Source organism: Panicum hallii, chromosome 1 (assembly GCF_002211085.1).
Source record: "Panicum hallii strain FIL2 chromosome 1, PHallii_v3.1, whole genome shotgun sequence".
Classification (NCBI taxonomy): Eukaryota; Viridiplantae; Streptophyta; class Magnoliopsida; order Poales; family Poaceae; genus Panicum; species Panicum hallii.
In genome coordinates, this window is record NC_038042.1 from 26,539,675 (window position 1) to 26,564,994 (window position 25,320).

Genomic DNA, 25,320 nt, shown 5'->3' on the forward strand with positions numbered 1-25,320 from the left:
TTTGTGATATATGCAGAGCAGTTTATGACCGGTTTCAATCCACTGTACAACTTCAACCTGAATCCAGAAAGAATCAGGCGGATTGTCCGACAGAGAACTGTCCCACCTCAGAAAAGGCTCACCTTAGGTGAAGGTTCGACAACACCAGTTTCATCACCCATGGCTCAGAAGACACTCCGTCAGTTCTCAGCCCCGTCCAGCAGCCATATCGCTACCAGATTGAACACCGACCAAGGCAATGAAGGCTTTCAGCTGAAGACTGGGTTTGTCAACATGGTCCAAGCAAGTCCTTTCTGTGGTAAGGCATCAGAGGATGCCAATGCTCATCTTCAGAACTTCCTGGAAGTGAGCAGCACAATCAACCCCAAAAGCACTACACTGGAAAATGTTCGACTTCGTCTGTTCCCATTCTCTATGCTTGGGAAAGCAAAGACGTGGTTCTACACCAACAAGGATGCATTTACCACATGGGATGCCTGTTCTAATGCATTCTTGGCCAAGTACTTTCTGGTGGGCAAAACCAATGCCCTTCGGAACAAGATTTCCAGTTTTCAACAACTCCAGGATGAAACAATCCCGGAAGCCTAGGAACATCTCCAGGAGTACATTGCAGCATGCCCACACCATGGCATGGAAGGGTGGCTGGTCATTCAGATTTTCTTCCATGGCCTGAGTCAGCGAGCGCAAGACCACATAGATGCAGCAGCAGGAGGAGCATTCCTCTCTCTGGATGTTGCAAGAGCTAAGGCGCTCATTGACAAGATTGCCTCCAACCAAAGTTGAAAGGGAGGTAGGCAGCCAGCCCGCGCTAAAGGAGTACACCAAATTGATGGTGTAGATCTGCTAGCAGCCAAGATGGATCTTCTCATGAAAAAGCTAGAATCTCCGCACCAGGAGGTTAACCAGATCATGGAGTCTCAGATCACATGCGAGACATGTGGCAACACTAGGCACTCGGGCAACACTTGCCTGTTGACTCAAGAGGATGTGAACTTCATTGGGAATAACAACCCTAATAACTCAGGTTACCATCCTCAGCAAGGTTGGAACTCCAAGCCCAACCTCCCCTTCGGCCAATAGCAAGGTAACAATTTTAATAACAATTTTCAGCCCTCACTCAAGGACTTAGAGTACGGGCAAAAACAAATAAATGATAACATTAGTAAGAAGTTTCAAGCTAATGATAAAATTTTGGAGTCTCTGGCCGCCCAAATGGAGAGCTTTACTTCTGTTATTAAAAACCAGCTGAGTTTCAACAAAATGATAGAAACTCAAGTAGCTTAGCTGGCCGCTTCTTTCCCTAACCATAATGAGGGAAATCTACCTGGGAAACCGGAGGCGAACCCTAAGGGAAGTGTGAATTCGGTGTCCACACGGACTGGAAAGTCCACGCAGGATCCACCCCATCCGCAAGACGCAGGTACATGGCGGAAGACCGTAACCGCTAGGGATGCCGATGCTGAAGATGAAGTGCAGGAGGAGGCCGAAGAGTCCAACACCACTGCTACCTAGGAAGACACCGAGGATGTCCCCAGTACTACCCGAGAGTACCATGATACAACCGCCTTACAATTTTCGGAACGGAAAAGGAGGCCGGTGGCTGACGAGCAATTCGGCAAGTTCATCGAGGTAATTAAGAAGCTATATGTCAATATACCGCTTCTTGATGTTATGCAGGTTCCCACGTATGCAAAGTATATGAAGGATATCCTTGGAAGCAAGACGTCCCAGCCAACCACCGAGGTCGTGCAGCTTATAGAAGAGTGTAGCGCAGCTATACTTGATCCTCTCCCGGAGAAGAAGAAGGACCGAGGATGCCCCACCATCACATGTTCAATCGGAGCTCAACACTTTAAGCATGCTCTTTGTGATCTAGGAGCAAGCGTCAGCGTCATGCCAAAGGTAGTTTATGACAAGATTAACCATCATGCGCTTATTCCTACTACTATGTGTTTGCAGCTAGCGGACCAATCGGTTTGTTACCCCACTGGAATTGCCGAGAATATTCTGGTGAAAATACAGAATTTCTTCATCCCCGTTGATTTTGTCGTTCTTGACATGGAAGTCGACACCAAGACCCTTCTCATATTGGGAAGGCCGTTCTTGAGCACATCAAACATTGATGTGGGAGCTGGAGAAATTAGGTTAAACATCAATGGGTAGAAGGAAAGATTTGCCTTCAGACCGAAGCTCGAACAATGCTCCCAAGTCAAGACATTCAACTGGAAGAAGTCCGTGAAAGAGCCGGAGAAGCCATCAACCCCATCCATTGCCCTCATTGAGTTCGTGGAAAATCTTCGAATTTGAGAGGATATCAAAGTGCATAACCAACAGAACGCGAAGCGAAGGATCCAGCATAAGAAATTTTTGGAGCTCGAGAAGAAAGAGATCGAAACAAGCAAGCCCACAAAGAAAGTGTGGCAAAAGAAAGTGTCATCACCGATGAAAACTCCATCCGGTGATGTCAATCGAACCCAAGGTACAGAGAGTCCCGGTCAGGACTCTCACCATGAGGTAACATGGTAGTTATCCATCTCTTGCATTTGCATATAGGATAGTTTATTTCCTTCAACAGTTTATTTCAACTTCATCAAGGCACGTTTAAATTTTTGCAAAGTGCATATTTAATTTTTGAACTTTTTTCTCTTTTGCATTGCATTAAAAAGATCAAAAAATTTCAGCCAAATGTCAGGCTGCCCGGTCCCACCTAGGCCGGCCGGCCCCACTTGTCATCCTTAGGCCATGGTGCAGCTGCAGGTGTCAGTGTTTTACTACCATGCTCACCGAGGGATACCCCCGAGGTGGTGAGTTTGTAGGTAGGGTGTCGCCGAGATCGGAACTCGAATGTGTAAGGAATACAAAGTTTAGACAGGTTCGGGCCGCCGAGAGTGTAATACCCTACGTCCCGTGTGGTTTGTATTGCCTTAGGTGGTGATCGAGTGATCTCCTATTTGGAGGGGGTCCCTGTCCACCCTTATATAGTTTAGGGGGAGAGGGTTACATGGAAGTCCCAGTCGGATACAAGCCCAGGTGTCCTACCCGAGTACTTTTCGGATAGTTTCCTATCGTCTCTGACTGGTTTTACTACTGTATGAGTACTCCTACTACACTACGAGTAGTTACAACAGATGTAGGGCATGGGCCATGTCCCATCCCTTATCCTAGGAATTGTACGCTATGTGCACAGTCCCGTGGGCCCGAGTCTGACAAGCCCCCGAGCTCTTCGTAGTCGAGTACTGCAGGTGCTTGAGTACTTCTGAAGGCATCTTCGAGTTCTCCCGAACTCCATCTTGAAGGTGTTCTCTGAGTACTTTCTTGGCTGCATCGAGGCTGTGAGGTGCTCATGCCCCGAGTAGTTGTCAAGTCTTCTTTTATATGGGGTGCGATTAAACTCGCACTCCATATGGAGTAGCCCCCGAGCCTTAGGTTGACTCGTAGAATCAGGCTGAGGGTAAATTTAATCTTGAGTCTTCTGTCCTTATCTTCCAAAAGATTTGAAAAATAAGTCGCTGATGACACATGTCCCGCAGCCCCCGAACCTTGAATCCAAGTCCCCAAGGTTTGGAATAAAGGATCCAAAGAATCGTGGCATGCAATATATGCAGTAAAGATTTGATGGTTAAGATGGGCAAGTTGGCTCAGTAATTCGAAAACCGCTTTTTTCGGGATGAATTCCCTGAAAAAATATGAAACAAATAACTTCTCCAAAAAACACCCTAAATTACCGCTCAAATCAGATCTTGTTCCCTGAGTCAATGACTAGATAAGACTTCTGGGTTAATAATTTAAAAAATCCCTTATTTCGGAATAGAATCCCAGAAATAATGGTTAACAATTATCTTCCCGAGATAAATCTTCAAAAGGCTCTTGAATCGGGATCTTCCAAGTAGTTTTATAGTGTCCAGCCTTAAAGCATGAGAGCTATCGCTGAAAGCACGCTAAGTGCCTTGTCATATCCAGCCCCCGAGCCTGAGAGCAAGATGAATAGCATAATATATACCTAGCAGTCGGTGGCGCCAGGCCCCGAGAGGAGGCAATGGCCAAGGTGCCACTGGATATTGTATTGTCGATGAAGCCGACTAGTCGGAGTTGACTCCGATCAGATTTGTAGGTGAGACGAGTAGTCGAAGTAGTTGAACACGAGTAAAACTAGTCAAAAACTAGTAAACGCCTTGTCCTGGGAGCAAGGTGAAGCGTCCCCCCATCAGGGAAGACTTAAAAGTGTCGAATTATCAGTCCCAGGAGGCTGATAACACTTTTATTACATCAGATGGTACATCACCGTACAACTCTGCGCGGTAATGGGCAGTGAAGCGCCACTATCGCGAGGATTACAACTAAAACCCACACTATTATATTAGCTACGAAAAGAGGATCATCAGAGTCTTGCGCCATGCGGAATCCAACGGTGGCCTCAACCACAGGCAAGACTGGGTGCAGGACGAAACCCTACTCGTTGTCTTCGGGGATGTAGTCTGGGTCTTCCACTGTAAAAGTAAGAAAGGGGTGAGTACAAACGTACTCAGCAAATCCAATCACACCCACGGAGGGGGGTATAACAGAATTTAATGCACAGGATAATCCAAGGACAAGGTTATAGTTCATTTGCGGAAAACTCAATTGTATGCAAGGGTTCATTTTGAAAACATTTTCAAAACAAGTTTTCCAAATACCAAGGAGCACACGATGTTGATCCACAGGATCCAAGTTTTAAACTGCTACCGGACTCCCCGTCCGCCGTAGCACACGGCACAACTGCCGGACACTTTCCAAACAACTCACACCAGCCCATCCATTCCCAGAGAGAAACACTAGTTATGTGACCACACCATAACTTGCCCAATACCGTGGGCACGGCTATTCGAATAGATTTTAACTCTGCAGAGGTGTGCAACTTTACCCACAGGTGGGGTACCACAGCACGATCACCTTAGTGTCGGTGCAGATCCCAACAAAGCCATTACCCACCTTAGCTAGACCTGACTAGCCACCACGGGATCCATCAAGGGGTCATTCGACCTATCTCCGAGGTTTAACCGGGGCATAAGTCACACAGAGCTTATCCCTTCTCCTTGATCACCCGTTGCTCCCAGCTCTCCTGATGGCTACCAGACTAACTAGTGGGATTTATGCTAAGCCGTTGCCCATACAACGGTCAAGTGGTTCGCACGACAAGAAGCTAGGTGAGATGTCACATCAACTCGGTCCTTAGGGGTGACAAGATGGATATCTCCCTTCCATGCTCAACCACACAGGTACGAGCACACCAACGGCAATTCACACAGAATTGCCATCCATCCCGTCTAACTCACTTTTCAAAACCACATTTTATCCCTTCCCAAACACACGCATTTTCTTTATAAAACCAAGTGGTCAAGGTATGGTTATCACAAACAAGGGTGGCTATCCTACCATGTTTTCAGCAAGCAAAACCATGCAATTTTATAAAACAGGCCACTGGGTTGTGTTTATAAAAACTAGGACAGAAACATGCATCAAAGGGCGGAATTGAACTTGCCATCGTCAAACTCTTGCGGGAGGTCCTGATCGAAACACTGTCCCTCGGGTTCGGGGTCGCAGTACTGATCCTTGTTCGCTTGGTCACAGTCGGGACCTTCCTCGTTCACTCCGTGTCCTACGACGCAAACAAACAGGCATACAATCAAGCACAAGAACTAAAAACTTTTATCGTTAAGCTTGAATCGGAAATAATTTAGCTACGGAGGTAGGGGTAATATTTTTGGGTAGTTTCTTAATGGCAGGGCTAGAACTATGCTAGAAAGGGTGTGGTAAAGTTTCGGGTCGATCGGAGGTCGTTTCGCGCATAAAATGACGCGCTAAAGAGGGTTTTAGGGCTTAAACGGGGGTCCAGGGACTTATTCGTAATTATCTAAAGGGGTAAGGGCTTATTTGCGAATCCTAGAAATATTCAGGATATACTAAAGAGTGTCAGGTGTATCTAGGTTTATGTGACGAAGGGCTCGGGTTGAGATAATAAAAAGAGCGGGGTTTCTTTTGTAAAAAGGAGTGAATAGGGGTGCTCCTAGAGAGGGGGGGGGGGTTTCTTGGGAAAACAGGAAAACAGGAGGGGGTTTTGGGCAAAACGGCCCCCCTTTCTTCCTCCCCTCGCTAACAGAAACAGAGGAGGAGTGGGGGGGGGGGGGCGCCGGCGGCCAAATCCGGCCACCTAGGGCCCGGGGCGGCTCGGGTGAGAGGGGGAAAAGAGAGAGGGGTCACGGGAAACTCGTTCCCGGCCTCACCTCGGGCCGGGGTGGTGCGTGGAGGCGGGGCGATGGCGGGCCGTGGGTGGCGGCGGAGGTGTTCGCGGCGGCGGCACTGTGAGCCAGGGAAGGAGCGGGCGGTGGCAGTGAAGGCTGTGGGGAAGGAAGGAGCGGGGTGGGAGCCTATTTATAGGCAGGGGAAGGCGGTGGGGAGGCGGGGCCGCGCGGTGACCGGCCTCCGGGTTCGGCGGGGCGCCATTAAAGGCGTTCGTCTGCTTGCCCGCGTCGTGACGCGGCGTGCGTGCAAGCACAGGACGGTGAGGCGGCGGCGCGCGCGGCGGGGCGGGACACGGCACGGCGGGCGGCGCGTCGTCGCAGCTCGGCGTGCGCGTGCAGGCGGCGTGCGGCACGGCGGGCGGCGCGCCACGCGGGGGAAACAGGGCGCGTGCAGGCGACGGGCTGCACGGCGGGCGGCGCGGCACGCGGCGCACGCGCGCGCGGGCGCGGGTGGCGCGACACGGCGTCGCGCAGGCCAGGGGCGTGGCTCGGCACGGCACGGCGCACGGCCAGGGGGTCGTGGCGCGGCGCGGTGCAGTGCACGGCTGTGCGTCGCGGCGCGGCCGGGCAGGGGCTGGCGCGGTGGTGCGGCAGGGGTGCGCGGCGCGCACGGGCACGCGCGCGTGCGTGCACGGGGGAGGAGGGGCCGAGGCTCAGTGCCAAGCAGGAGGGGCGGCGCTCGGGAGCAGGGGAGAGGAGAAGGAGAAGAAGAAGGGAGGGAAAAGAAGAAAGGGAGAAAGAAAAGAAAGAGAGGGAAAAAGGAAAGAAAAGAAATAGAGGGAGAGAAAAGGAGAAAGAGAAAGGGGAGAGAGGGAGAAAGGGAGGGGCGCGCCGGCGCCGATCGCGGAGGCGACCGCGGTCGGTCGGCCGCGCGCGTGCGTCGTTCGCGTGTGGCGGGATTCGCGTGCGCGACGCGCGCACGCTGCGCGAGGAGATCAGCGAGAGGGGGAAAAGGAAACGCGTCGGCGCCAATCGCGGCGGCGGCCGCGGCTGGTCGGCCACGCGTGAGCGGCATTCGCGCGCTGAATCGCGCCGGCGCTAATCGAGGAAAGCGGTCACGCGCGTCGACAAGCTACCGAGCGGTGCAGGTCGGGACAGTGATCTGGTTAGGGTTAGGGTTTTGACGTCGAGTGATTTCTAAACGAAGCACCCTAGCGCATGTTTTAATTTGGTGGATTTTCAGGGCGTTACAAACCTACCCCACTTAAATGAATCTCGTCCCCGAGATTCGGCTGACTTCTAAACAAGTGGGGAAATTCCTTCTTTAGAGCCTCCTCGCGTTCCCAGGTTGCTTCCTCTACTCCATGTCTGCTCCATTGAACCCTGCATATCCGTATTTCGGAGTTCCTTGTCCTTCTAGTGACAGTGTCTAGAATCTTGACCGGCACTTCTTGGTATCGCAAATCCGGCTGCAGGTCTATTGTTTCCACCGGCACGTGTTCTCCCTCGGGTACTCTCAAACACCTTCGTAATTGCGAAACATGGAACACTGGGTGTATATCTGACATTTCTTCTGGTAACTCCAGTTGGTATGCCACGGCTCCGACTCTCTTCAGAACTCGATACGGTCCAATGTATCGAGGGGCCAATTTTCCTTGCACTTGAAACCTTCGCGTTCCTCGAATAGGTGAGACCTTGAGATAGACAAAATCGCCTGGGTTAAAACTTATTTCTCGCCTCTTCTTGTCTGCATAACTCTTTTGTCGGGACTGAGCCGCTTTCAATTTCTCGCGGATTTCTGCTACTTTTTCTTCCGCTTCTTTTATGAGCGCGGGTCCTACTAGTGCACGTTCCCCAACTTCTGACCACATCAGGGGAGTTTTGCACTTTCTTCCATAGAGGGCTTCGAATGGCGACATGCCCAAGCTGGCTTGGTAGCTATTGTTGTACGAGAACTCTGCATAAGGTAGGCTCTGCTCCCAATCATTTCCATAGGTCAGGACACATGCTCTCAGCATATCTTCCATGACCTGGTTTACCCTTTCGGTCTGACCATCCGTCTGTGGGTGGTATGCGGAGCTGAAATCCAACTTAGTGCCCATGGCTTTATGCAGGCTTCTCCAAAATCTAGAGGTGAACTGGGTTCCTCTGTCTGAGACAATTCTGCTAGGCACCCCATGTAGTTTTACTATGTTTTCTACATAAAGCTTTGCCAGCTTTTCTCCACCATAAGTGGTTCGTACAGGTATAAAATGAGCCGATTTAGTGAGTCGGTCTACTATCACCCATATGGAATCGTGTCCTTTCTGTGTTCGGGGTAGACCCACTACAAAGTCCATTCCTATCTCATCCCATTTCCAAACCGGGATAGGCAAGGGTTGCAATAATCCTGCCGGCTTTTGATGTTCGGCCTTGATCCTTTGGCAGGTATCACAATGAGCCACGAATCGTGCGATATCCGCTTTCATCCCATTCCACCAATATTTTCGCCTTATGTCCATATACATTTTGGTGGATCCGGGGTGGATGGAGTAGGCTGAATTATGGGCTTCGTCCATGATTATCTGCCGGAAGTCTCCATTCTGGGGCACACAAATCCTGTCCTCGTACCATAATGTCCCCTTATCGTCTACTCTGAAACCCGGCGCTTTGTTTTCTCCAGTTTGTTTGCAGATCTTCATTAACTCCTGATCCGAGCTTTGAGCCTCTCTAATTCTATCCTCTAGTGTTGATTGGACGCTTAGCGTATGGCTGGATCCTCGAGGAACAATGTGCACATTTAATCGTGCCATTTCCTCGCGCAGATTGTCATCCTCGGGTCCATAGGATTTCCGGCTTAAGGCGTCGGCTACCACATTTGCTTTCCCGGGGTGATACTGAATTTCCAAATTGTAGTCCTTGACCAACTCCAACCATCTTCTTTGCCTTAGGTTTAAATCCGGCTAAGTGAAGATATACTTCAGGCTCTTGTGGTCGGTGTAAACCTCACACTTATTTCCAATCAGGTAGTGTCTCCAAATCTTAAGGGCATGCACTACGGCCGCTAATTCCAAGTCATGGGTCGGATAATTCTGCTCATGGGTCCTGAGTTGGCGGGAGGCATATGCAACGACTTTCCCGTCTTGCATCAGTACACACCCTAATCCTTGTCGGGATGCGTCACAGTAAATGACAAAATCCCGATGGATGTCCGGTAGGGTTAGTACTGGTGCGGTTGTCAGCCTTTGCTTCAATTCTTGGAAACTCCTTTCACAAGACTCCATCCAGGCGAACCTCTTCTCCTTCTTAAGAAGTTCTGTCATGGGTCGGGCTATCTTGGAGAATCCCTCAATAAATCTCCGGTAGTACCCGGCTAATCCAAGAAAACTTCTGATTTCACTAACGTTAGTCGGTCGCTGCCAGTTGGAAACTGCTTCGACCTTCTCTGGGTCCACCGCTACGCCTTCCGCGGTCAAAATGTGACCAAGGAAAGCTACTCTCTCCAGCCAGAATTCACACTTGCTGAACTTGGCATATAACCTATGTGCCCTCAGCTTTTCCAATACTACCCGCAGATGTTGCTCATGTTCCTGAATACTCTTGGAGTAGATAAGTATGTCGTCGATAAAGACTACGACAAACTTATCCAGCTCGTCCATAAATACTTTGTTCATGAGGTTCATAAAATAGGCAGGGGCATTGGTTAGTCCGAAGGACATTACAGTGAACTCGAACTGCCCGTAGCGGGTGACAAAAGCTGTCTTAGGGATGTCACTTTCTCTAATCTTGAGCTGAAAATATCCTGACCTTAGATCGATCTTGGAAAAGTACTTGGCTCCTTTTAGCTGATCGAACAGGTCATCAATCCTGGGGAGGGGGTACTTATTCTTAATGGTAACCTCGTTTAGTGCCCAGTAATCTACACACAACCTCATACTCCCATCTTTCTTTTTGACAAACAGAACTGGGGCTCCCCATGGCGATGAGCTTGGTCTAATGAAACCAATTCATTGTAGTTCTTCTAGTTGCTTCTTTAGTTCCGTCAATTCTGAGGCCGCCATCCTATAGGGTCTCTTGGCTATGGGGGAGGTTCCAGGAATAAGGTCGATGACGAATTCGATATCCCTGTCTGGTGGCATACCGGGAAGTTCTTCGGGAAAAACATCTGGGTAATCGTTTACTACCGGGACTTCTTCTAAGGGCTTGGCTTCCATGCTAAACACCATTGGGTCAAACTTACTATCCCGGGTGTGGCAGATCACTTGTATTCCTTCGGGATTTGTTAGGTGTACCACTTTGTCAGTACAGCCTATGAGACCATAGTGTCGGCTCAACCAGTCCATTCCAAGAATCACGTCTATTCCCCCAGACTTAAGTACTACCAAGTCTGCTAGAAATTCTACCCCACTTAAATTGATCCTCACCCGTGGATAGCCTAATTGACAATTGATGTCGCCTCCAGGCGTCCGGGTTAATAGGGGTGTAGCTAGTAGTACTGTAGGTATTTTGTGTTTTTCCACAAAACTTGAGGATATAAACGAGTGCGATGCTCCAGAATCAAATAGTACTGTTGCCAAAGCTGAGTTGACTAGGTACTCACCGAGCACTACGCCCTGAGCTTCTTGAGCCTCCTGCGCATCAATGTGATTGATGCGGGCTCGTCCAAACGACTGCTGGGGCTGCTTCGTCTGCTGACTGTTGTCATTGTTGCGGACGGGCACACGGTTGGCACCAGTTAGGGCTGGTCTGGGTCCATTTACTGTGTTGGAGAAGGCTGATGTGGCCGGCTTGTTCTTGGCATAAGGGCAATTGGCAATGTAATGCCCTATTTCACGGCAGTTGAAACAGGCTCTAACATTGTTATTGTCGGAGGCGACCAGGCTTGCATTGCTTTGCGGGGCCTTCATGGTATTCTGGCTCCTAGGCTGTGTGTCGGGGGCCCGTGGTCCTGTCACTTGAGACTGGGTCCTATACTGCATTGGGGCCTGAGATCTTGGTGCAGTGTAGCTGGAGTTCCTCGGCCTTTGGAAGCGGTCCTGTTGGCGGGCCTTACTTTCCAGGAATTTGCGTTTATTATCTTTCCTCTCTTCGGCTTTGGCCCTTTCTGTGAGGATAGCCTTGTTCATCAAGGTGTTGAAGTCTGGATAAATCTGGGGGGTAAGCAAGGTCCGGAGTTCTTGGCTTAACCCCTTCTTGAACATGTCTTGCTTCTTGTCGTCATCGTTCACCCGGCGCGTACCGGGCTAATTCTATGAATCGGTGGGTGTATTCTTCCACCGACATGCTTCCTTGTTGTAGTGCGCGAAATTCATCCGCCTTGCGCTTCATGGTGGCCGAAGGAATGTGATAGCGGCGGAACTCCCTTACGAATTCTGCCCAGGTGATGGTAGAGGCGTCTTCGGCTGCGGCACAATAGTTTTCCCACCAGGATAATGCTGTTACGGTGAGCTGGTGGGCTGCCAGAAGGACTTTATCCCGGTCCTGGCATTCGAATAGTTCGAGCTTCCTCTGAATCACTCGCAACCAGTCGTCAGCATCCAACGGGTTGCAGGATCCGGCAAAAGTGGGTGGCTTGGTCCTTAGGAAGGCCGTCAGCTTGTCGTTCATATTCTGCCCTCGTGGCTGCCGGTTAATGAGGGCATTCGCCAGAGTCTCCAGTATGAGGGTCTGGTTATGGATGATCTGCGCCAGGTCTCCGAGGGGTAGGGGTGGTGGTAGTTGTTCTCCTTCTTGACTTCCCCCTCGGTTCTGGCTTACTTCTTGTTCTCCTTGGGGAAGATCTGGTTCAACGGGATGTGCTCCGACACTAGCGGCTACGGGGTTCCGGCCACGGGAGGCCCTCGCGACGTTCCGGGGGGTCACCTGTTGATTGGGTAAATCGGGGTTATGTTTATGTGATGTTTGAGTTGTTTAATTCGTATATATATATAAGGCAGAATCTACCTCCTGCCGGTACTTATAAATAATCAGCACACAACAAACCAGCACACAACATCACAAACAACAAGCACAAACCATTTTATTACTGCAAGGGGGGTACAGCTTGGGGTAAGGCTAGGTCTCGTACTACTCGTCTGAGATCAAGTACAACTTAAACAAAAGCGGCTGGGGACACATCACTAGGGTGGCGTCGGTCATTTTACTCGCGGGGCAGGCCTTCTTCTGGGGCGGGAAGCGTGAGTGATCCTTGCTCGCCGTCCTCTGGATTTCCATTGGTCAAGGGTTGCGCTGCAGCATCTCCCTCGGCGGCGGCAGCAGAGCTTTCAGGGTTCCCGGATGGGGCTTGAGTGTTCCCAAAGAGCGTTCCCCATCCTATGACGGGTGTCCCGAGTAAAACATGGTCTTCTCCGATTGCCAGGACAGGGGTTCCGCTACGGGTCCAATCTTGCATGCGCCGGTCTTGGGCTTGCCTGAGGCTCTCCTGGGCAACTGCTTCGCTACTGACCGCAGTTGCGGCTCTTGCCTCGGCGTGTGCGGCTTGGATCTGCTGTAATCTTACTGCGAGCTCCGCTTGCTCGGCTCGATGGGTCTGCTCCCTTAGAAGGTTGGCTTGTTCATCAAAGAGTTGGTCCAGGGCGGCTAGATAAGTAGCCACTTGGTACAGGGGGCCTTCTTCGTGGCGGCGTCGTTCCAGGTTTCTCATGCGTGCTTCCCAGACTGGGGTCCTGATGGCCGGCGGGAAGAACTTTGCTGGCGTGGGGGCGAGGTGTTCTTCAAAAATCCGGCACAAATAACGGAGTGCTTTTCTGATGGCCAGGGGGTAGGTATCTTGGTGTCTAAATCCTGTGGCGGTCGCTCGCCAAGGCTGGATGTCGGGGTAGCGGTTGCTCCTGGCGATGACCAGGATCACCCTGCAGCGGAGGGTACCATGGTGCTCGTACTCTCGGCTGTAATACCTTGGACGTTCTGTAACGCCAAGGTTCTCCAGGGTGTTGATTAAGAGGCTGGGAAATCCAGGTGCAGCTTGGCAATCGCCCTGGGTCCATCCTTCCTCAGCCATCTGAAACAGAAACAGGGTAAACAACCTGGTACAGGTGCAAAAGGGAGTGGACGATATTTATTATTACAACAGGGGTGGTACAGTTTTCATAGATGCGTGGTCATTAGGGTAGGGTTTTAGCTAGGGGTGCTAATCCTATCATGGGGATTCTTCCTCGGCCCTGATAGAGCGCTTCTTTATTGGAAGGAACCGATCCATCTCGTTTTCGGTCTGAGTACCCTTATCCCAATGGGTTTCCATGGGTTCTTCTTCTTCTTCCTCTATCCGCCCACCTATTCCATTGCGGTTCTCGTATTCTTGTATCTGGACTTGGAGGGCGGCTACGGAATACTCGGTGTTTGCAGCTCTTGTTCGTTGCTCCTCCAGCTCTTGGGTTATCTTTTCAATCCCATGGATTAGCTGCTTCAGTTGTGCCGCCTGTTCGCGGTAGAGTGCATCCAAACCAGTGAGGTAGATGGACAGGTGGGAGACCGTGTCTTCCAGGTCTTCTTCTTCTCGTCCAAGTCCCCTCATCCGGGCAATCCAAGTACGCCCTCTTCCTTTAGTGGGTGGGAAAAATCCCATAGGAGTCCGCTGAAGGTGGTGCCTGTAGAGCACACGCAGTCGTCGCAGGGCTTTACGGGCGGCCTTTCGGTAGGTGTCGGGGAAGCGGAAACCAGTGGTGGAGATGAACCAAGGGTCCACATCAGGGTAGCGGGTGCTTCTCTCCACAAAAACCATCACGTCGCACCGAAGGGTGCCTCCGGCGATGTACTCACGGTAGGCAAACTCCGGTGGTTCCACAACCCCAATGCGTTCCAGGCTGAGCAATAACAACTTGGGAAGGCCGGGCTCCGCGTGGCAGATTCCGTTGACCCATCCATTGCCAGCCATCTGGAACAGGGTAAAAACCAGGGGTGAGTGCTTGTGCAGAAAAATATCTAAGTCAGAACAAGTCCTAGGGCTTGAAAAGGGGTTTCGCTCCTAGGGTCACGTCCTACGGCCAGTCTACGGCTCTGATACCACCTAAAGCGTCCCCCCATCAGGGAAGACTTAAAAGTGTCGAATTATCAGTCCCAGGAGGCTGATAACACTTTTATTACATCAGATGGTACATCACCGTACAACTCCGCGCGGTAATGGGCAGTGAAGCGCCACTATCGCGAGGATTACAACTAAAACCCACACTATTATATTAGCTACGAAAAGAGGATCATCAGAGTCTTGCGCCATGCGGAATCCAACGGTGGCCTCAACCACAGGCAAGACTGGGTGAAGGACGAAACCCTACTCGTTGTCTTCGGGGACGTAGTCTGGGTCTTCCACTGTAAAAGTAAGAAAGGGGTGAGTACAAACGTACTCAGCAAATCCAATCACACCCACGGAGGGGGGTATAACAGAATTTAATGTACAGGATAATCCAAGGACAAGGTTATAGTTCATTTGCGGAAAACTCAATTGTATGCAAGGGTTCATTTTGAAAACATTTTCAAAACAAGTTTTCCAATACCAAGGAGCACACGATGTTGATCCACAGGATCCAAGTTTTAAACTGCTACCAGACTCCCCGTCCGCCGTAGCACACGGCACAACTGCCGGACACTTTCCAAACAACTCACACCAGCCCATCCATTCCCAGAGAGAAACACTAGTTATGTGACCACACCATAACTTGCCCAATACCGTGGGCACGGCTATTCGAATAGATTTTAACTCTGCAGAGGTGTGCAACTTTACCCACAGGTGGGGTACCACAGCACGATCACCTTAGTGTCGGTGCAGATCCCAACAAAGCCATTACCCACCTTAGCTAGACCTGACTAGCCACCACGGGATCCATCAAGGGGTCATTCGACCTATCTCCGAGGTTTAACCGGGGCATAAGTCACACAGAGCTTATCCCTTCTCCTTGATCACCCGTTGCTCCCAGCTCTCCTGATGGCTACCAGACTAACTAGTGGGATTTATGCTAAGCCGTTGCCCATACAACGGTCAAGTGGTTCGCACGACAAGAAGCTAGGTGAGATGTCACATCAACTCGGTCCTTAGGGGTGACAAGATGGATATCTCCCTTCCATGCTCAACCACACAGGTACGAGCACACCAACGGCAATTCACACAGAATTGCCATCCATCCCGTCTAACTCACTTTTCAAAACCACATTTTATCCCTTCCCAAACACACGCATTTTCTTTATAAAACCAAGTGGTCAAGGTATGGTTATCACAAACAAGGGTGGCTATCCTACCATGTTTTCAGCAAGCAAAACCATGCAATTTTATAAAACAGGCCACTGGGTTGTGTTTATAAAAACTAGGACAGAAACATGCATCAAAGGGCGGAATTGAACTTGCCATCGTCAAACTCTTGCGGGAGGTCCTGATCGAAACACTGTCCCTCGGGTTCGGGGTCGCAGTACTGATCCTTGTTCGCTTGGTCACAGTCGGGACCTTCCTCGTTCACTCCGTGTCCTACGACGCAAACAAACAGGCATACAATCAAGCACAAGAACTAAAAACTTTTATCGTTAAGCTTGAATCGGAAATAATTTAGCTACGGAGGTAGGGGTAATATTTTTGGGTAGTTTCTTAATGGCAGGGCTAGAACTATGCTAGAAAGGGTGTGGTAAAGTTTCGGGTCGATCGGAGGTCGTTTCGCGCATAAAATGACGCGCTAAAGAGGGTTTTAGGGCTTAAACGGGGGTCCAGGGACTTATTCGTAATTATCTAAAGGGGTAAGGGCTTATTTGCGAATCCTAGAAATATTCAGGATATACTAAAGAGTGTCAGGTGTATCTAGGTTTACGTGACGAAGGGCTCGGGTTGAGATAATAAAAAGAGCGGGGTTTCTTTCGTAAAAAGGAGTGAATAGGGGTGCTCCTAGAGAGGGGGAGGTTTCTTGGGAAAATAGGAAACAGGAGGGGGTTTTGGGCAAAACGGCCCCCCTTTCTTCCTCCCCTCGCTAACAGGAACAGAGGAGGAGTGGGGGGGCGCCGGCGGCCAAATCCGGCCACCTAGGGCCCGGGGCGGCTCGGGTGAGAGGGGGAAAAGAGAGAGGGGGTCACGGGAAACTCGTTCCCGGCCTCACCTCGGGCCGGGGTGGTGCGTGGAGGCGGGGCGATGGCGGGCCGTGGGTGGCGGCGGAGGTGTTCGCGGCGGCGGCACTGTGAGCCAGGGAAGGAGCGGGCGGTGGCAGTGAAGGTTGTGGGGAAGGAAGGAGCGGGGTGGGAGCCTATTTATAGGCAGGGGAAGGCGGTGGGGAGGCGGGGCCGCGCGGTGACCGGCCTCCGGGTTCGGCGGGGCGCCATTAAAGGCGTTCGTCTGCTTGCCCGCGTCGTGAGGCGGCGTGCGTGCAAGCACAGGACGGTGAGGCGGCGGCGCGCGCGGCGGGGCGGGACACGGCACGGCGGGCGGCGCGTCGTCGCAGCTTGGCGTGCGCGTGCAGGCGGCGTGCGGCACGGCGGGCGGCGCGCCACGCGGGGGAAACAGGGCGCGCGCAGGCGACGCGCTGCACGGCGGGCGGCGCGGCACGCGGCGCACGCGCGCGCGGGCGCGGGTGGCGCGACACGGCGTCGCGCAGGCCAGGGGCGTGGCTCGGCACGGCATGGCGCACGGCCAGGGGGGGCGTGGCGCGGCGTGGTGCAGTGCACAGCTGTGCGTCGCGGCGCGGCCGGGCAGGGGCTGGCGCGGTGGTGCGGCAGGGGTGCGCGGCGCGCACGGGCACGCGCGCGTGCGTGCACGGGGGAGGAGGGGCCGAGGCTCAGTGCCAAGCAGGAGGGGTGGCGCTCGGGAGCAGGGGAGAGGAGAAGGAGAAGAAGAAGGGAGGGAAAAGAAGAAAGGGAGAAAGAAAAGAAAGAGAGGGAAAAAGGAAAGAAAAGAAATAGAGGGAGAGAAAAGGAGAAAGAGAAAGGGGAGAGAGGGAGAAAGGGAGGGGCGCGCCGGCGCCGATCGCGGAGGCGACCGCGGTCGGTCGGCCGCGCGCGTGCGTCATTCGCGTGTGGCGGGATTCGCGTGCGCGACGCGCGCACGCTGCGCGAGGAGATCAGCGAGAGGGGGAAAAGGAAACGCGTCGGCGCCAATCGCGGCGGCGGCCGCGGCTGGTCGGCCACGCGTGAGCGGCATTCGTGCGCTGAATCGCGCCGGCGCTAATCGAGGAAAGCGGTCGCGCGCGTCGACAAGCTACCGAGCGGTGCAGGACGGGACAGTGATCTGGTTAGGGTTAGGGTTTTGACGTCGAGTGATTTCTAAACGAAGCACCCTAGCGCATGTTTTAATTTGGTGGATTTTCAGGGTGTTACACAAGGCCCCTTCAGTAACATAACATACTAGTCGGAAACTAGTTGTCTGTTACTGGAAGTATGGGAGCGAGGCCCCTTCAGCAAACTTTCACATAATACCAGTCGTTAAACCAGTAAAACGAAGTTATACTGGAAGTATGAGTGCTAGGCCCCTTCAGTAACATAAGATACTAGTCGGAAACTAGTAATCTGTTACTGAAAGTATGGGAGCGAGGCCCCTTTAGCAAACTTGCGCGTAACACCAGTCGTCAACCAGTAAAATGGAGTTATACTGGAAATATGATCGCGAGGCCCCTTCAGTAACATAAGATACTAGTCAGAAATTAGTAATCTGTTATTAGAAGTATGGGAGAGCGAGTCCCCTTCAGCAAACTTGCGTGTAATACCAGTCGTAAACCAGTAAAACGGAGTTATACTGGAAGTACGAGCCAGAGGCCCCTTCAGTAACATAAGATACTAGTCGGAAACTAGTAATCTGTTTTTGGAAGTATGGGAGCGAGGCCCCTTCAACAAACTTGTGCGTAATACCACTCGTAAACTAGTAAAATGGAGTTATACTGGAAGTATAAGTGCGAGGTCCCTTCAGTAACATAAGTTACTAGTCGAAAACTAGTAATCTATTACTGGAAGTATGGGAGCGAGGCCCCTTCAGCAAACTTGCGCGTAATACCAGTCGTAAACCAGTAAAATGGAGTTATACTGGAAGTATGAGCGCGAGGCCCCTTCAGTAACATAAGATATCAGTCGGAAACTAGTATTCTGTTACTGGGAGTATGGGAGCGAGGCCCCTTCGGCAAACTTGCGCGTAATACCAATCGTAAACCAGTAAAATGGAGTTATACTGGAAGTATGAGCGCGAGGCCTTTTCAGTAGCATAAGATACTAGTCAACAACTAGTAATCTATTACTGGAAGTATCGAAGCGAGGCCCCTTCAGCAAACTTGTGCGTAATACCAGTCGTAAACTAGTAAAATGGAGTTATACTTGAAGTATGCGCGCGAGGCCCCTTCAGTAACATAAGATACTAGTCGAAAACTAGTAATCTGTTACTAGAAGTACAGGAGGGAGGCCCCTTCAGCAAACTTGCATGTAGTACCAGTCGTAAAGCAGTAAAATAGAGTATACTGGAAGTATTGATCTCCAGGTGCCGACAGAAGATGTTTTGGTTGAGTAAGGATGAAAACGACATAGATGCTCGATATACCACAAATTAGGAACCTCTTGGCCATCGGGGTACTATAAGCGATACGATCTAGGTCCTATAACCTTGTGCACAATAAAAGGCCCCTCCCATCACAAGTTAAGCTTTTGTAACCTGGTGTCATCCTGGATTCGTCGAAGAACCATATCTCCAACATTGAAAGAGCGTCGTTGAACATTCCGGTCGTGGTAGCAATAGACTCCTTGTAAGTAGCAGGCCGACTGGAACAAGACGTTGCATCTGATTTCCTCAGCTGAGTCGAGCTCGAGATGTCTTGTAGTGTCAGCCTCGCCTTCTTCAAACATCTCCAGTCGAGGAGACTTCCACATTACGTCAGCAGGTAATATAGCTTCAGACCCGTATACGAGGAAGAAAGGTGACTGTCCTGTGGCCTTGCTTGGTTGTGTGTGAAGCCCCCAGATTACTAATGAGACCTCATCGATCCACTTGCCGCCCTTTTTGCTATTTTTGTCATAGAGTCTTTTCTTCAAGCCATCAAGAATCAAGCCGTTGGCCTAGGGTGAGCCACTAAAACGTACTTGACTTCAATGGACCTGCATTCAAAGAAATCCCAGAACTGATGCGAGTGGAAATTGGATCCCAGGTCCGTGATGATGGTGTTGGGAAGCCAAAATGGTGCAAGATGTCGCAGATGAAGGTAACCACTCGATCTGCAGAGAGCATTGTGATTGGCTTGTACTCGATCCACTTGGTAAACTTGTCGATGGCCACCAACACGTGAGTAAAACCACTCGGCGCAGTGGTCAGAGGCCGTGTCATGTCCAGGCCCCAGCATGCAAACAGCCATAAAGGTGGTATGGTGATGAGGTTGTGAGCCGGGATATGGGGCTATTTGCTGAAGAACTGGCAGTTTGTGCACCGGCGAATGAGTGCTTCGGCGTCTGCCAAAGTAGTCGTCCAGTAGAAACCAGATCTAAAAGCCTTGCCGACTAGTGTGCGAGAAGCAGCGTGGTTCCCGCACATGCCTTCATGAATCTCTTGGAGTATTTCTCTGTCCTCCTCTGTGCGGACACACTTCATGAGTATGCCATACGCTGATCCACGCTTGTACAGGTTACCCCTGACTAGAACGTACCCTTTACTGCGCCTTAGGATGCGTGTAGCCTTACCGCTTTTTGGGTCGACGACGGGGGGTAGTTTGTGCTCCTGGATATAGTCGATGAAGGTCACCCTCTAGTCGACCTTGATCATCAAGACCTCTCGGTCGGGTTCCTTTGGACCCTGAGCGATGGAAGTTGAGTCTGGTGCTTTGATGGAAGGATGATGCAACTCGTGAGTGAAAACTACCGGTGGGACGTTAGCTCAATCAGAACCCAGTTTCAAGAGCACATCCGCTCCCGTATTGTTGTCGCAAATCACATGGTGGATTTCCAGCCCCGAGAACTTATTCTCGAGCTTGCGTATCTCCGCAACGTACGCGTCCATGGTGTCCTTGTTGATGTCCCAGTCTTTGTTGACTTTTTGGACCACCAGTAAAGAGTTACCATAAACAAGCAGTCGCTTGATGCCCAGAGAGACTGCTAGGCGTAGCTCGTGCAATAGCGCCTCGTACTCGGCTTCGTTGTTAGAGACCTCAAATAGTATTTGGAACACGTACTTGAGCTGTTCTCCTCTCGGACTGATGAAAAGTACTCCCACGCCACCGCCACCGAGCTTGAGTGAGCCATCGAAGTATATGACCCAATGCTCTGGCTGGTTTGCTGGGGCTTCCACTTGGTTTTCTCGCCACTCCACCATGAAATCGACTAGTGCCTGCGACTTGATAGCCGTCCGGAGCTTGAAGTCGAGGGTGAGTGCCCCCAATTCCACTGCCCACTTGGAGATGCGTCTGGTGGCGTCCCGATTGTGGAGGATATCCGCCAATGGGAAATCAGTGACCACCAAGATGTTGTATGGGTTGAAATAATGGCGAAGCTTCTTGGAAGTGATGAGTATATACCATAGAGTAGTTTCTGAATTGTCGGGTAACGAACCTTGGATTCAGAAAGGACTTCACTGATGAAGTAGACTGGCCGTTGCACACTGAAAGCATGGCCGTCCTCCTGGCGCTCCACCACGATTGCCATACTGATGACGTGAGTAGTCGCGGAGATGTAGAGTAGCAGGTTCTCGCCTGGTTGGGTAGCCATCAAGATGGGGGGTGACTGCAAATGATGCTTGAGATCTTGCAGTGCCTGCTTTGCCTCCTCGGTCCACTGGAACTTGTCATGGCGCTCGAACAGTTTGAAGAAGGGTAATCACAATTCTCCAAGTCGGGAGATAAATCTGTTCAAGGCTGCCATGCAGCCTATGAGCTTCTGGACATCGTTGATCGTCTGTGGAGCATCCATGGCTATGATGGCGGTTATCTTCTCCGGGTTTGCTTCAATTCCTCGGTGACTAACGATGAAACCGAGTAGTTTTCCTTGTGGCATGCCGAAGATGCACTTGGTTGGGTTAAGCTTCCATCAAAACTTGCATAAGCTGTTGAATGTTTCCTCGAGATCAGGGATGAACTCATCGTGGGATCTGGTCTTGATGACCACGTCGTCCACATAGGCTTCAACATTGTGATGTAGCTGATTAGGAAGGCATAGTTGGATGGCCCACTGATAGGTGGCTCCTGCATTCTTCAGCCCGAAGGACATTTATGTGTATGCATATGCTCCAAAGGGGGTGATGAACGCCGTTTTTATCTGATCTTCTTCCTTGAGAGCGATCTGGTGGTAGCCTGAGTAGCAGTCGAGGAAGGAGAGCAGGACGCAGCCAGCCATAGAGTCGATGACCTGGTCAATGCGTGGGAGCGCGAAAGGATACTTCGGGCAATGTTTGTTGAGATCAGTATAATCCACACACATCCTCCATTCATTATTATTCTTTTTCAAGACTAGTACAAGGTTAGCTAACCACTCGGGGTGGTATACTTCTTTAATAAAACCAGCCGCGAGTTGTTTTGCTAGCTCCTTCTTGATGGCCTCCCTCTTATCGGCAGCAAAGCATCATAGTCGTTGCTTCTTCGGAGTGGCTTTAGGGTCAACTTTTAGGCAATGCTCGATCAACTCCTTAGGCACCCCTAGCATATCCGCTGGTTTCCATGCGAATATATCTCGGTTAGCCCTAAGAAAGCTGATGAGCACTCTTTCCTATTTGTCACTCAAGCCACCTCCGATCAGAGCAGTCTTGGACGGGTCGCCTTCTTGCAGCTGGATGGCCTTGATGCTGACATCGCTGGGGTTGGGTTTAACCCTCGACTGGCTAGGCCTCTGGCTGGAGATCTCCATCTCTAAGTCGGTGAGCTTTTACGAAGCTGCGAGTACTTCCGCAGAAGGCTCTGGCAGGCGTGATGTCGTGGCGTACTCAATCGCCTCCTGGTTGCAGTCGTACGACTTCTTCAGGTCACCACGGAGCGTGAGTACGCCTGTCTTCCCTGGCATCTTGAGTAGCAGGTAGACGTAGTGGGGCACGACCATGAATTTGGCCAGTGCGGTCTGCCAAGGATGGCATGGTATGACGACTCGAAATCAGCCACCTCGAACTTGATGTACTCGGTGCAGTAGTTGTCCTTCGTCCCAAAGTTAACTGGCAGGACCACTGAGCCGAGTGTTGTAGCCACATTTCCCGGGATGATGCCATATAATGGAGCTCTGCTAGGGGTGAGCATCTTCGAGATGTCCAGGCCCGTCTTCTTCAAAGTACTCGGGAAAAGCAGGTTGAGGCTGCTCCCTCCATCGATGAGTACTCGGGTCAGCTGTGAGCTTGCCACGACAGGATCTAGGACGAGTGGGAATTTTCCCGGCTCGGAGAAGCTGGTCCATTGATCATCCCTGGAGAAGGAGATCTGGACCTCGCTGTATCTCAGAGGGTTTTGCGTGGTAGGCTCTATAGAGAGGATTTCGCGCAGGGTCAACTTCTGCGCACGCTTGGAGGGGAATCCGCCATCTCTGCCATAGATGACGTTGATGATGTTCTTCAGGTCTTGGAAATCCTGAGCCCCCGACTTGTCACCCTCGTCGTGACTTCGGGTGCATCGGACATTGTTTGTGCAAGACTTTCTCAAATTGTACGTCATTGTTCCCCGACTTCTTGCCGCGCGGATTGCGCTCAATAGCCATGACTTCTTGGTCTGGCTTGCACTTTTGGGGGTTTCCCGAGTGGTTCCGCGGCCCTTGTCGAAGTGGCTGTTGCCGTTGCCCTGCTTGTCGCTATTGCGCTTGGGGAAGCGGTCGTTCTCCTCGTCCTCTTGGTCAGCCCACCGTGCCATCATGTCACGTAGCTCCATGGCAGTAGTCGGGCGATTGCGTCCGAAGTCGTGGTATGTGTGCTTCAAGAAGAGTCCGTTCGGGAAGCAGCAGATGACATCCTCGTCGATGATGTTGGCGATGGTGGCACGCATCTCGAAGAAGCATCGGGTGTAGGACCTTAGGGTTTCGTTCATCTCTTGCTTGACCTGGGATAGGTTGTGGCGAGTGCCTACTCTGATCATGGATCCCTGGAAGTTGTCGATGAAGGCCCGCTTGAGGTCTTCCCAGGAGTCGATGGAGTTTGGCTTGAGGCTCTCAAGCCAAGTGAGGGGCGCGAATTCCAAAGCTACCGGGAAATAGAGTGCTTTGGTGGAGTTGGATCCCCATAAGACCTCGATGGCAACAGAGTAGCATCGGATCCACTGGCGCGGGTCTTGCGTGCCGTCGTACTTGGGGATTCTGACTAGTTTAAACTCCTTGGGATAGGATTTTTCAGTGATGTTGGAGGTGAAGGCAGGGAAGCGGTCGTTGTCATCGTGATACCTCTCGGGATGGTCCCTTCTCCTTGCCTCAATGATGCACTGCGCATCGCGGTCGTCGTTGATCTTCTGCCTGAGATCGATCGTCGGAGCGTCGTGAAGGCTGGCTTCGGGTGGAGCTTAGCCGTGAGGCCTTGCGCTACGCTGGTTACGAGGTTGGCGAGTAGATTGTTGTACTTCTTGTTTGGCGTTGCCACACACGGACTGGTGGCCCATGTTGCGCTGGCGACTGTCGTTCCTCCTGTTCCCGGGGCCTCCTCCGGGGGTGCAATTGATCAGCGCAGTGTCACCATGGCGGTTAGACCTCGAGGGCAAGTTCCGAGTGGAAGACACTGGATGCTGCCCATCGAGTTACACGAGCGCGTGCAGGTTAGATACTGCATCCTTTGAATCTAGGGGTTCGGTGGTAGTTGTTGGGCTAGGAGCACTGCTTCTGCAATGGTGCCAAACGGTGCACGATACTCCTGACCCGCGGCTACTGCAAAAGCGTTGTTGAGGTTCCTTTGGTAAATTGGATTGCGAGCGCGATCTTCCGCGTTCCACCTACGCTAGGCGCGCTTGGCGTTCTTCAACCGCCGGATCCTTCGGTGCTCCTCGTTCTCGTCCTGGGGGGCGTCTGCCGTGGGCTCGTTGGCAGACACGTCCGCAAGTTGTTCGTCATCATACTCGGGACCCAGCTCGTCGTCATCTGAGATGCGAAGGGAGGCCATGTAGACTTGACGATCCGGTGAATTGTCAGCTGTATTGTGACACTCAGGTAATTAGCTTGGTCACACCTCAGAGCTTAGGTATGCTTGTATGTTCAAAGTTTGGCAAATGTGTATTTTATGTATGCAACGTTATGGAAGAAGGGGTGTTTATGCAATTAATATTAACTAAAGGTCCTTTTATGCAAAAAGAAGGGAGATGGGGGGGGAGAGTTTAAAAGCTTAAGGGTTAGTGTGCAAAAAGTGATATCTGTGGTTAAATTGCAAAAATATATATGAAATTACCATAGGGTATATGTGTAAAAGTAATCTTACTTGTGGATTTACATAAAATGTGAACTTTTTACCAAATTTATTTTATTTCTAAAACTATTGCTCAAATGCAGATGAACCTTAAAGAGAAGTTGTAGAGTTTGAAAAAACATGCACTTTTGCTTTTTGGACCATCTTCATTTGAGCATTGGTTTAAAAGTTGCAAGTCCTTTACAGTAAGGTCCCTGCCTTTCTCTGAATTTACAGATCAGTCCACAAATCAGTTCATCCCCTTTCTTCCTCAGGCGCCTCTGCTTCCCCTGCTCTGCCTCCCCTGGTTCCTCTGCCGCCGGAGTAATGCGCTGCTCTGGCTCACCGCCGGCCACCTCCCGTGCTTTCCCCCCCCTGCCACGCGTTGCCGCCCCACCCTCTCACCGCTTTAGCTCTCCCCTGCTGGCATTTTGCCCGTGCGCCACGGCGCCTGTGGCACTGCCGCGCCGCCGCTGGTGTCTCGGCCGCTCGCCGTGCTCTCCAAGCTCTTATCCTCCCCGTAGCAACTCCCAGATGAAAACTTACCCGCCCGTGCCCCCTCCTCTCTCCTCAATTTGGCTATAAAAGAGCCGCCCGGGCCTCCTCGCGCGCGCCAGTACCCCGCCGCTCCTCCATTGCCGCCGCCAGGACCTCGGGTCATCGTGGAGCTTCACCCTCCGCCCTTCCCCGTCCCAAACCCGTAGCGCCACCCGCTTCCTAGTGCCCTACCGCACCTCCCCAGCTAGTTCTTTCCCTCCTCCGCACACCGGAAGTTCCCCGCCGCCGTGCGCCACCGGCCGCCGGTCCTATCCTCCGCGGGCAGCCCTCCTCCGGCCGCCTTGATCCCCTCCAAGACCACCAATAGGTAGCCCGCAG

General features: G+C 51.6%; 1 non-coding gene across 1 annotated transcript; it reads right to left on the reverse strand.

The window, feature by feature from the left end:
* Positions 1–525: 525 nt before the first annotated feature.
* LOC112879189 lies at positions 526–632 on the reverse strand. Its single transcript, XR_003226011.1, has one exon. It is a non-coding gene; the product is annotated as a small nucleolar RNA R71 (small nucleolar RNA).
* Between the last annotated feature and the right edge of the window lie 24,688 nt (positions 633–25,320).